General features: G+C 42.8%; 1 protein-coding gene and 1 non-coding gene across 14 annotated transcripts in view; both read right to left on the minus strand.

The window, feature by feature from the left end:
* Positions 1-2,181, minus strand: part of FAM13B (family with sequence similarity 13 member B) — an 88,745-nt gene extending 86,564 nt beyond the window's left edge. For all 13 annotated transcript variants that reach the window (XM_043588609.1, XM_043588602.1, XM_043588595.1 and 10 more), the window contains exon 1: positions 2,069-2,181. The gene's annotated coding sequence lies outside the window, so the exon portion shown is untranslated. The remainder of the gene's footprint in view (positions 1-2,068) is intronic.
* Positions 2,182-10,195: 8,014 nt separating this feature from the next.
* On the minus strand, positions 10,196-10,268 carry TRNAE-CUC. Its single transcript has one exon. It is a non-coding gene; the product is annotated as a tRNA-Glu (tRNA).
* Positions 10,269-13,507: the final 3,239 nt, after the last annotated feature.

The following is a 13,507-nucleotide window of genomic DNA, read 5'->3' on the forward strand; positions in this document are numbered from 1 at the left end:
AAACTGCCTGAAACAACCCACTCTTTGCTAGAACTTCCTTGTCCTGCCTCCTTTGGCTTTAAAAGCCTTCCATTTTGCACAGCTCCTCAGAGCTCCTTTCAGTCTGCTAGATGGGATGCTGCCTGATTCATGAATAGTTGAATAAAACCCATAAGACTGTTAAAATTTACTCAATTGAATTTTGGTTTTTTTTAACAGGTAGAAACAATCCAAATGTCCATCGACAGATAAATAAAATGTTCTATACACATACAATGGAATTCAGCCTTAAAAAGGAAGTAAATTCTGATACAAGCTATAACATAGATGAAACTTGAAAACATGCTACATAAAATAAGCCAAACACAAAAGGACAAATGCTATGTGATTTCACCTACATGAGCTACCTAGAACAGGCAAACTTACAGAAACAGAATATAGAATAAAGGTTACCAAGGGCTGGGCAGGGGAGAAAATGGGGAATTACTGTCTACAGAGTTGCTATCGGGGATAATAAAAAAAAGTTCTCAAAATACACAGCGGTGATGGTGGCACAACATTGTAAATATACTTAATGCCATAAGTTGTACACTTAAAAAATGGTTAAAATCATAAATTGTTATGTATATTTACAATTTTTCCCCCAAGTATAGCTACAGTAATTTATACTATTATATTCCCCAATATTAAAGTTAGTGTAAAATGAAGAGGAAGCCATGTAGATGGAGGTTATCCATAACTGATAATAAAAGAAGCTGTCATTGTACTGGTGAGGGAAAACTGACAAGTCATAATGCATTCATTTCAGTCATTTTCTGTCCTAAAAACAATCACATTCTAACACTGTAAAATTTACTTAGTGAAGAATTTTGTGACACTGTGATACGCCTTTCTACACCTAAGGATTTAAGCACACTGTGTCAAAAATCCCTACCTGGTGACACAACTGGAGAAAATACTGCCCTAATTTTAAAGGCAGCATAGATTAATAAAGAAGGGGCTCGTAATGGACATACAAATAGTGACCATTCAATTTCATCAACAAGTAATTAATAAATGCACAGTACCTGTGAGAAACCCAGGCCAACAAGTACCGCTACTATACTTGCAAAAAGCAAAATTGAAGACCTAGCCTTACATTAACCCAGAAAGTCATTAATTCAAACTACCATTTAATGTCTGCCTTTAAAGGTAAGTGCATTTCAGTCATTTAATGTCCACAGTGTACATTATTGTGGATCGGGTTATCATTTTTAGATTATCAGCTCCTTGAAAGGAAGGTAAACGCCCAACTTGAGGTACTGCTCTCAATGATTAGAAGGCACAATGCGGAACCTAATGAAATTCTGCAACGACCGTTCTAAAAGTCAGTTTGATTTTTAATTGATTACAAATAAAAGTTTACTAATTTCTCAAGTGTGCCAATAGATTCAATTTCCTATATAACCTTATCTCGGAAACCAGTCGCCCCATATGAAACTTAACGCTGTGCCCCCTCTGGTCTGCATATTCAGAGTGCATTCTAGACAAGTCCCCAGTGTACCAACAGCCCAATTTTGGCTATATTCTGTGAGCGATTTAAGGAAGTCAGCAACCACTCATCTCACGTGATCTTAAAAAGGGAGGGGGGGGTAGTTTAGCCCAGATTAAACCACACTTTTTTTTTCTTTGCATTGACTTCACAGAACAGCATCAAGGAAGTGGCAGGGAAGTGGCGCAGTCTGGTGCACAGGGAAGGCTAGCAAACGCGTAGGTTGCTGTGCCTTGGAGTTTGGGGGAGCTAGGAGGTAGGAAGGCACACCCGCTCACGCGCATTGCAGCGACTGAAAAATCGAAGACTGCCACACCCCCCCACCCCCCCGCAAGCAGCCCGGGCAAGGCTTCATCTCTTCAAGCTCGAGCAGAAAGGGGGCCCGCTCTACGTACTAGCCCATCTTCAGGGCACCTCTCCCAGCCTGGGCACCCCAACAAGCAACGCCCTTGAGCACCGCGCGGGTGGTACTATGCGCTGGGGGGCGCAGAGGGGGGAGGGCCGCGGCCCTGGGCGACCCGCGCATGCGCAGATAATGGTACCCGTCCGTTCACCTACCGTTGGAACCGCGACGCCCCGTCCCCCGGCCGCGGCCGCTTCTCCAGGACCTGCGGCGACGGCAATAGAGCGAGAACTGAGTCCCCGGGTGGCTCCGCGGCTGGCGAGCCTCCTCCTGTGGCGGCCGCTGGCGGGACGCTGAAGCGACGGCTGCGGCGCGGGGCCAGCCCGGTAAGCGACCCCCGGATGCCCCCGGCGGTGGCGGCGGCGAAGACGTGGAAGAGGGGGCAAGAGCGGTGACTGAAGCAGTGGCTGAGGCGCAGACCCTCCCTAACGGCGAGCGGGAGGAGAGCGGAGGGCGGAGGGCGGGCGGGGGACGGACCGGACGTGACGTGCGTGGGAGGGGGCGGGGCGGGCCCGCTTACAGAGGCCGGGCGAGCGCGCCTCGATTGGGGGTTCCCCAAAGCTTCTGGCCACAGCCCGGGAGTCTGCGTGCTCTGGAGTTAACCTCCTCCCGCCCCAAACTTGGGCCCCTGAGTTAGGGTGCGAGAAGCCGGGCGCGGGCCTGAGGGAGGTATTTGGGGTCCTCAGTTTGAGGAGGTTGGAAAGAAGATAGAAGAAAAAACTGGAAGACCGACGTTTCCCCTGGTCTCTGCAGAGGGGGCCATGCCTTCCTGCAGAAGACTAGAAAAACCCAGGTGCCCTTATCCAGGTGAGGAGCACGGAGACCTTAACAGAAAACCGCCAAGCAGGCCGAAGCAGTGACTCAACGTTCCCATTCCCAGCTTTGGGGGTCAGATCCGGAAGCCTGCCCACCCGCCACCCTTCCTCTTCACTTAAGGACATGCCCCAGACTCCAGAGAGAACATATATGCCTCTGGTGCTGAAACCATCGGGGAATATGAAAGTTAATAGGCTACATGTTCACAGAGAGTTTGCTACACTAAACCAGTTTCAAAGGCAGAGCTGCAAGGAGGCATAAAGAATGAGGCGCCCTCTGAGTCTAGGGAGTCGGTACTTCTCGCATAGCCACCCAGACCGACCCTGCAGCTCCCAAGAGCTCACAAAGGTGTGAATATTCAGCCAATCTCTTCTTTGCTTTAGTGTGTTAAATAAAGGCTTTGGCATCTCCCATTGAGTAAAACGCAATGTTCTGCTTTTGTACCCCTGGATGACGGGTAAAGCCACACCTGCAAAAAGAAGTCTGGTTTTCTGTAAAAATACAAATGACCACAATTCGGTTGTCTCCTGCTTGCCTGAGGTGCAAGTTAGTAACCCAGAAAATGTAAAACAAGAAGCCTCATAGAACTTGCAACAAATTTTTTTTAAAAAAGAAAAAAAAGTCACCGTGTGAGATGATCTGTAAATGTGTTACAGAGGCCAGAGTAGCTCCCAGATTTCATCAGTGAAATAAGTCATCTGTACCTTCAGTGTCACATGCTTAGTTGATGCTGTCATAAAGGAAGGGTGGGGTCCATAAAGAATCTAGAACCAGCAGAATCTGAATAAGAATGTATTGTGGGCTTCCACTCTGTCCAGGAGAGAGGCTACTGATTCTAATGACCAGGATCAATACCTATTATCAGGACAGGTAAAAATTCAATTCAAATTCAATCCCTCACTCAGTAAATACCCACTGAATGCTTACTGTGTTCTAGTCTTTCAATACTTACAGCAAATAAGATCTCTGCCTTTATTGAGTTTATATACTAGCAAAGTTAAATTCTGGATATCCCTTAAGAACATGCAAAGACACATACTCTGAATTAGTCTTCCCATCACTTAAGGGGTCTTAAGTAAATAAACCCGCTGAGAAACAATTGTCCAAGACAATGGACATGACTGGTACTAGTTAAACTAGTTGTATATACTCTTTCTCAATTAATAAATTCACCTGAGGGTTATAAATCAGCTTCTGTTCACTGGGTTGAGTTATAAAGTTGTTTTATCCGAATTAATTTCGCAGAGACTAATTAGGCTTAAATGAAGTGAAATGTAAGTTTCTGAATCTTGCCAAACTGAGGACCAGATAGGCCCCAGTTCCACAGCAGCCCAATCAAGATGCAGCCTATGCATTCATGGGGTGCCTGGGTAGCTCAGTCAGTTAAGCGGCCAGCATGGGCTCAGGTCATGATCTTGCAGTCCTCAGATTTGAGCCCTGCATCAGGCTCTGTGCTGACAGCTCAGAGCCTGGAGCCTGCTTCAGGTTCTCCGTCCGCCCTCCATCTCTCTCAAAAATAAACAAACATTAAAAAAAAAAAAAAAAAAAGATGCAGCCTATGCATTCAGCCTTGCATCTTTCTTTGAACATCTTAAATGGAAGCTTTACTTGTGGTTACATCCTTGAAGAACAGGGGCAACATGATTGCTTCCAAAGCTTAATCGTAAGCAAGAAAAATAGAGTAAATTATTAGAGTAAAAACCTTCTTGTACCTGTCCTGCCTATGCAACACAGGCTCTTGTTGACATAACTGACTGTAATAGGGACATTACTCTCCAGTATGAAACCCAAGACTGTAGGCTCCCAGAGGACAGAGATTGCCTTGCACCCACTCCCAAAGTATGGGCTCCCAAAAACACGAATTAATTTGATGACCATTTTCCCCTGTAAAACTCAAAAACATGTCTTTGGAAGATATCTTTTCCAGATCCTACTTTATAACATGTAACCAGTGTTATATGTGACCAGTATGAATCTATGCAAGATTCAGGAGTACCATTTTAAAAAAACCAAAACAAGGGGTGCCTCGGTGACTCAGTTGGTTAAGCATCGACTTTGGCAGAGGTCCTTATCTCACAGTTTGTGAGTTCAAGCCCCAAGTTGGGCTCTGTGCTAACAGCTCAGAGCCTGGAGCCTGCTTCAGATTCTGTGTCTCCCTTTCTCTCTGCCCCTCCCCTGCTCACACTCTGTCTCTCTCTGTCAAAAATAAATAAACATAAAAACACACACACACACACAAAAAAAAAAAAAAAACAAGGGGCACCTGACTGGCTCAGTCAGTTAAGCATCTGACTTGGGCTCAGCCATGATCTCGTGGTTTGTGGGTTCAAGCCCCGGGTTGGGCTCTGTGCTGACAGCTTGGAGCCTGGAGCCTGCTTCAGATTCTGTGTCTCCTTCTCTCTCTGCCCTTCCCCGCTCACAGTGTCTTTCTCAAAAATACACATTAAACATTTTTGTAAACAAAAATTTAAGAAATGAAACAAAACCCCTTTATTTTCATCTTTCACCATCCCTTTAAACCTGGGCAGTGGAAGTACATTTATTATACACTTGGTTCAGGCGGGTTCCTTGGGTTCCATGGTCCCTCTTAGGAATAGAAAATTCCTAGGGTGTTTGAGGGGTTCCTGCCTAGCTCAATCTATAGACTATATGACTCTTGATCTTGGGGTCGTGATTTTAAGTGCCATGTGGGAATAGAGCTTACTTTAAAAAAAAAAAAGTCCTAAGGTGTTTGAGTCACAAAAAATGACACTTTTTCCTTTTTTCCAGCTGGGGATTTCTCTCTCAATGTTTGCCCGAGAGAGGCATCATGCCTGGTCTTTCTTGTATTACCTCAGCTTACCAACCAGAGGCAAAGGGAGGCGGAGAGAGGAAAAGTAAGGGGAGTGGGAAAGTTCTTAACTTTTACTTCCATGTGATGGTTTAACACTTGGGCATAGTAGATGTTTAAAGCCACCTTTTTTTTCCTGATGGATACTTGCACGGTTACTTTAGAAACCACCTGCATCCCCATCCTCTGGTGGTTATCCACCCAGCAAAAGCACTCTGTTCTGACAGTTCTTTTACTTCCTCTTTCAGGCCCTAGCATTCTGGAGGCCCACTTCCAATTTCTTGTCTGTTGAAACTTGTTATGCTCTGTAAGAACTCTGTCTGATAGGATCTAAGATGGCTCTCACACTGGCCCATTTGCAAGTGACCCCAGGGCCACCCCATATAGTTATGCGTGGTGGTGCACTCCATACCCTAGGGAGTACCATTCCCACCATCCTTGCCAGAGATTTGTCTATTGATTTTGACAGTTTTCCAGCAGGTGGCAATAAAGTGTTTTGTCCAAACTAAATTAGTGGGACTATTTTTCAATAGAAGGTATGAAGTGTCTGGATGAAAGAGAACTTCCTTCTCACGGTGCCATTTCGGCTAGCGGTGGCTCTGTATGGTCCACACTTGGTCTGCGTGAATCTCTCACGTACTCCTTGCCCAAACAAACTGGGGAAGACAGGCCAAACCCAGTGCAGTTTGGGCGTTCCTCTGCTCTTCCACCAAAACAGCTGCCAGCCCCTCTCAGCTCCTCTCTATTTTCCAGGCAGGAATCAGACACAGGTCCACTGTGCCTCTCTAACTACAAGAGGCACATCTCATGTAGTCTGAGTAGTTCCACTGAAGGTTCCTCTCCCTCAGCTTGAGGTAAAAGGAAGGCAGGCATCTGGTAAGAATCACAGCATACCAGCAACCGTCTCCAAAAAATTATTTTCTCACTTGACCTTTTATAACTTGTTGTATTTAGAGTTATCTACCTGATTCTGTCTAAACCCTTATTTCTAGGGGGAGTCCATTTCAGAACTCACTTTAGTAGGCTTTTTGGAGGGTAGGGGGAGTTGTTGGATTTTTTTCATAATATCCTGTTGCTTTGGTTAAAACAATATTTCTCAACCAGGGATAATTTTTATGGCCATGTCTAGAGGCACTTCTATGAGCTCTCGGTGCTATTGGCATCTAGCAGGTAGAGGTCAAGGACACTGCTAAACGTCCTACAATGCATAGGATAGCCCTCCCCACAACAAAGAATTATCTGACTGAAATGTAACATCTTGCAATAAATAGAATGTCTTCATTTGGTAGTCACTATAAGTAAGAAAACACCTCAAAATTACATCACTTATTTCCTTCCTTTTCCCTCCAAATGCTTTACCTATAGATGTAGAGGTTACATTTGAATATATAATTAGTGTCAAAACAGCATTTCAGATAGCTCTTTGGACCCGATGAGAAGTGATTGGTGTGTTGCTAAGACTTGCGCTGGAGGTAAACCCTGCCAGGAAAGTTATCACTTCAGGTGAAACTTTGTAGTTATTTCTTTGTGAGATGACTTTTATAGCCCAGGAAAACAAACACCTTACCCACCTGCTCTGAGCAGAGACTTTATCTCCCTCAGAAGTCAAGTCATATGTCAAATCACTATGGAAGAAATACACACTTCCTGCAACCCCAGAACACATTCTAGATGCCAGGGAGGACTTCAGCATGTCTGACTCCCCAGGGTGACCAGTGTCACTGGGATAATACTGAAGTGAAGGAGTAGATCTCTGTAGTCACTTCACAACCGACACCCTTATTATTCAAAGAGAAAGCAAATGAATTTCTGTGCAACCCCACTATGGAATAGTCTGAATTCCCTCTTCTAGTTGTAGCAGGATGTTGAGCCCTTCTCTTGTGCCTTCAATAAGGAAACTTTCATTATTTAAGTATCCTCTTCACCCTTACTGATCTCATATCAGACCAAGGCTATTTGAGGACTAGCATATAGATGAACTTTTGTTCAATCAAGGCTGCTATTATCTTTTTTAATAGCATTCTCATAAGAAATTGGAGCCATAGTAGTCAGCCAAAGCCAAAAGACATATCCCGTCCCCACTAACTTTATCACTTAAAAAGTAAAATAGGGGCGCCTGGGTGGCGCAGTCGGTTAAGCGTCCGACTTCAGCCAGGTCACGATCTCGCGGTCCGTGAGTTCGAGCCCCGCGTCAGGCTCTGGGCTGATGGCTCAGAGCCTGGAGCCTGTTTCCGATTCTGTGTCTCCCTCTCTCTCTGCCCCTCCCCCGTTCATGCTCTGTCTCTCTCTGTCCCAAAAATAAATAAACGTTGAAAAAAAAAAGTAAAATAAACACAACAAACATTGAATACTTATGAATGTCAGACTTGGAATAAGAACATAGAACCTATGGGGCACCTGGGTGGCTCAGTCGGTTAAGCGCCCGACTTCGACTCAGGTCATGATCTCACCATTGGTGAGTCCAAGCCCCTCATCAGGCTCTGTGCTGACAGCTCAGAGCCTGGAGTTTGCTTCAGATTCTGTGTCTCCCTCCCTCTGCCCCTCCCTTGCTCACACTGTGTCTCTTTATCTCTCTCAAAAATAAATAAACATTAAAAAAATTTTTTTAGAGAACATTGAACTTACAATAAGAAAACCTGTGTTTGAGTTCTAGCCCTTTCACTTAGTAGCCATGTGACTCTGGGCAAGGTACTTAACCTAAATGCACATTAGAGTCCCCATTAGTAAAATAGGAAAAGTAATACTGAATGAATTGGTATACATAAAAGTGTTTTATAAGCTCTGTACTCCAATTTTTCACTCTTCTCTCCTATGCTGCTTTCAGAGACCTAAAGAAGTCTCTGGAGATGTTTTGCCACCATCTGGGTTTTTATTGCTAGTGATGAGCCTCATGTGGAAGTCTTTTTTGGCAGAAGTTGCTAAATACTTGTAAATCTATTTTTAAATGAAAACCAACAACCACTAAGAGCCTCCAAACTCTTGGGGCTATTTAAGTTTTTTGTTTTTTGTTTTTGTTTTTGTTTTTGTTTTTTGAGAAAGAGTACACAAGCAGGAGAGAGGGGCAGATGGGGAGAGGGAGAGGAAGAGAGAGAGAGAGAGAGAGAGAGAGAGATAGAAAATCCCAAGCAGGCTCCATGCTCAGCACAGAGCCCAACTCAGGGCTCAATCCCATGACTCTGGGATCATGACCCAAACCAAAATCAAAAGTCAGATGTTCAACTGACTGAGCCACCCAGGCACCCCTGTCTTTAAGATATCTGAACCTTGTGAATTGTAACACATATAAGCATACCTCCTCCCTAATAAGGAAGTATATTTACACTTCCCACTTATAGAATAAGACATATATATTGATAAGAATGGGATATAGATGCAGTTTTATGTGCAGGAAAATCGACTGCCTAGAAGATGATGTTGTAACTACCTGGATTCCCACAAAGTAGCAAAATGCTACCTAATTCAATCAAACTCAGCTAGTTTTCTTTTTCTGGAAGTATTCCTGTATATTGGGGAAAAAGAAAGGACTAAAAACTAAACAAAATTAAAATTTTCTCATAAAGAAGCAACTCACCATTAGAGAGTGGTATTGTTGGCTCTTCTAAGGAATGCAGTGGAACCTATCTGGGCCACTTTCCCCAGGACCATTGTGCCAGTGTGCAAGAATGCATGTTCTTCATAAACAAACAAACAAAAAAAATTACTAGCTGCAAAGAGAAGAAAGTGTTCCAGGGTGTACAAATCCCACGCCAACATCCAAAATAATGGCAAATACTGTTCTGATCTTAGCAACCCAAAGTAACCTTTGAGCCATTTATTTATTCAACACATATTTCTTGAGCAACTATTATGGCCCTGGTACTATGTTAAGGGATATAATCATGATCTCTGCCCTAAAAAAGCTTTATCTTACATATCTCTGGAATAGAATGTTTTTGGAATAGAACCAAAGTTAACATAATGTTTATTTCAGCTTCCATATTCACTCACACAGCTACTGGTGCCATCCAGTTTGGGAAGCTAGAACAATTGACAGTAACTCTCATCTCTGCCAAGTACACATTTTTGGCCTGATCACTTGGAATTCAGTGTATGTCAATAATATAAGCCAATGAAATCATCAGCTATAAGGCTAACTTCTTTTGGCTTCTTGATTAAATTCCTATAGTCAACTAGGTATTTTTTCCACAATCAGAACTTTTATTGTTTAAAAAAGGGGGATGGCGCCTGACTGGCTCTTTCAGTAGAGCATGTGATTCTTGATCTTGGGGTCATGCATTACAGCCTCATGTTGCGGGTAGAGCTTACTTAAAAAGAAAAAAAAGATATTTGTTTTTCTTCTCCCCTCTTCCTACACCTGTGTAAGAGGGAAAAAAAAAATGTGTAAGAAGAAAATAGCTTAGCTAAGCGTAGGGAATAAGGTTTTTATTTTATTCTAGTATTTTGTTTGTTTTGAGAGAGGTTGCAAGTGAGCGAGTGGCAGAGAGAGGGAGGGAGAGAAAGGAAGAGAGAAGTGGAGCTCACCCAATGCTGGGCTGGAACCCACGAACTGTGAGATCATGACCTGAGATGAAGTCAGATGCTTAACCAACTGAGCCACCCAAGTGCCCCGATTCTATTTTATTTTATGTAGGCTCTGTGCCCAACATGGGGTTTGAACTCATGACCCCAAGATTGAGAGTCGTACACTCCACCGACTGAGCCAGCCAGGCACCCCTCCATGTAAAGGAAACTTAAAAAGTCCTCAGAGGAGTGCCTGGGTGACTCAGTTAAGCATCCAACTTCAGCTCAGGTCATGATCTCACAGTTCATGGGTTTGAGCCCCCCATTGGGCTTTGTGCTGACAGCTTGGAGCCTGGAGCCTGGAGCCTGCTTTCAGATTTGTGTCTCCCTCTCTCTCTGTCCCTCCCCGGCCCTTGCTCTCAAAAATAAATAAACATTAAAAAATAATAATAAAATACAAAATAAAAAGTGCTCAGAGATTCAATGAGATTTTGACCTTCACAAAAGCATGGGCCTTCTGCTACCCCTTTGGCCAGAAATCCAGGTAAGAGGATCTTGCCATTCTGCATACCTTTCCTCTCCCTTAGAGGCCTGAGGTTTTTGGGTCCTCCTACCACTTGACCAGCCAGCCTCCTCAAATTCCTTTCATTAGGGCCACACCTTCTCTGGCAAACTAACAGCCCAAATACTTGCAGATTACACTCTATATACAACCATATTTTTGCCAAATATTTACACCTGACTGCTCTTTTCCACTAAAGACAAAGGTATAATGATTTACAGAAGCATCCAGTGTTTTTCCAGTCTCCCAGCTCATCAGAAGAGAAACTCTGAAGTATGAGGGCTCACATTCTTATTTCAGTCTTTCATAGTAAGAGAGAAACCAAACTGTACATGAGGGAGATGTATTATAGTTATTATGCAAGTGTGTTACTTCCCTTTTAGAGTAGGATACTACCTGTATCCTAAATGAGTGTCTTACCAAAAACAAGTACCACAAAAACACTTGTGGAAAAATGAAATGGCCCTTAGTGTAAGCAAATTTGTTGCCTTTTAACAACAAATTTTGCTATTTGTTTCTTCTTGTTTGTCTTATGTGTATTGTTTCCCTCCACCTATAATACTTGGATAGTACATACTCATTCACACACTTGAAAATATTTATTGAGCACATAGTATATGCCAGGTACTATGCCACATTCTGGAGACACAGCAGTGAACACACTAGACATGATTCCTGCCTTTTGGGGAACAGAGTGTAATTATGTCAATAAGCCTAACTCCAGTTCAAGTGTCCTAAGTATCACCTTATCTGGGTAGCCTCTATGATCTCATCTAGTTGGATAAGGCATCCATATTCTCTGGGCCTCTGGTATCTTGTCCATAATTCACATTGGAGAATTCCCCAAACTAAGATCCCTGAAGGGCCACATCTTCAACTGGAGAACAAGAAAAAAAGAACTTGACCTACCAAAGGAAAGGGTAAGGAAATCTGTCTCCAACTTAATTGAGGATGGAGTAGATAAAAAGAAAACTCATCTCTAAGAATCTCTAAACAAGTTTACAAGCATATTGAGAGACCCAGAATTTCACAATACTGGTGTGAACCAGAAAATCCTGAGCTGAAAACTATAAAGGTGATCATGTTAGTGCCCGCCCCCCTCCATCCTGTACCTTGCATAAGCAAAAGTGAATCCTCTGGAAATCCTATAGGTAAGGTTCCAAGAAATATGACCTCATAATAAAATATCACAAAAAAACCACACAAGGAAATAATGAACTTCAGAATAATATCAGCAATGACTGCAAGTATTCTAGTTACCAAATATGGAATATAAATAATGTATATGTGTGACATTGTGATATAATAAGAAATACATATTTGGTCTCTTTCCTGGTTCTTGGCACAGAGCTCCTAAAACCCTTGTAATTTTCTGAGTTATAGGGGTAAAAGGAGTATATTTTCTTATTCATAACAAGCCCCTTTTTCCATCACACCTGAGTTCATGCTAATCAGTTGACTTAAAGAGGGCCCCTAGATAACCTCAGGATGGGGCTAATGCCAGAAAGACCAAAAGATTAGAGGGGTTAGAACTTGCAGCCCCACCTCTGACCTCCTGGGAAGGGAAGGAAGCTGGAGATTAAGCTCTATAAAAACTTGAACAATAAGATTTAATGAGCTTCTGGGTTGGTGAATGCATCCATGGGCTCTGACAGTAGTATATCCCAAATTCCTCAGGGACAGAAGCTCTTGAGCTTAGGAACCTGCTGCACCTGGCCCTACATACCTCTTCATCTGGTTATTCATTTATATCCATTATAATATCCTTTATAATAAACGAGTAATAGAAAGTGAAGTGTTTTCCTGGGTTCTGTGAGCCATTATAGCATTATAGCAAATTACTGAACTTGAAGAGAGAATCATGGGAACACCCCTGATTTATAGCCAAGTCAGACAGGAGTGGGGGTAACCCAGGGACCCACTACCTGCAATTGGTATCTGAAGGTTGGGGGTGGGGGGCAGACAATCTTGTGTTTGTTTTGGAGTGATTAGATGTGAGATTGACTCAGACCACATTGCTGTCCTGGAAAAGCAAGGGGGTGGGCATAGAGGGAGGTGCAGGAGCCATGGTAATGTGGACAGCTACTAAAAGCTAAAAAAGACAAGAAAACAGATTCTCTCCAGAGGCCCCCTAGAGCCTGGATTTTAGACTAGTGAGACACAATCGAGACTTTTGACATATAGAACTGTAAGATAATAAATTTGTGTTTTGGGTTTTTTTTTTTTTTTAAGAAAAATGACCTTATATCTTGGAATAATTTTAGGTTTATAGAAAAGTTGCAAAGATAACACAGAGAGTTCCCAGCTAGCTTAATCCTAGTACCTAATGCCTTAAAAAAAAAAAAAAAAAAAGACGTTAGAGCAGCTTTAGGTTCACAGCAAAATTGAGAAGGTAGAGACTTCACAGATAATCTCTGCCCCAACATAGGAATTTGTATTTTTTAAGCCACTAAGTTTGTGGTAGTTCGTTAAAACAACAGTAAAAAACAAATACAAAGGCAAATGATGTTTTGAGGAGGAAAAAAGATGATGTACCATATAATACATATATACATACATATAATACATATATATACATATATATATGGTAAACAAAATTGGCTTTATTAAATAATTCATGAATTGGGCAGCATCCCATCTACCAATTAGAAGGGAGCTCTGAGTTCAAAATGGAAGATTGTTATATGCAGAAGCAGGATGGGACAAGGAAGTTCAAAGAGTGGATTATTTCAGGCCCAGTTACCATCCCTTTGAGAATAGCTGGGGTTTTATCAAGCAGATTACCTCACTAGCATGGACCAGGAAATTCCAGACTGGCTGTTTTAAAATGTGACTCCTGGGAAAGGCTGAAATAGCAGTTAGGTTAGGTATTAAGTCTTGGCAGGA

Source organism: Prionailurus bengalensis, chromosome A1 (genome assembly GCF_016509475.1).
Source record: "Prionailurus bengalensis isolate Pbe53 chromosome A1, Fcat_Pben_1.1_paternal_pri, whole genome shotgun sequence".
In the NCBI taxonomy this organism is placed as follows: Eukaryota; Metazoa; Chordata; class Mammalia; order Carnivora; family Felidae; genus Prionailurus; species Prionailurus bengalensis.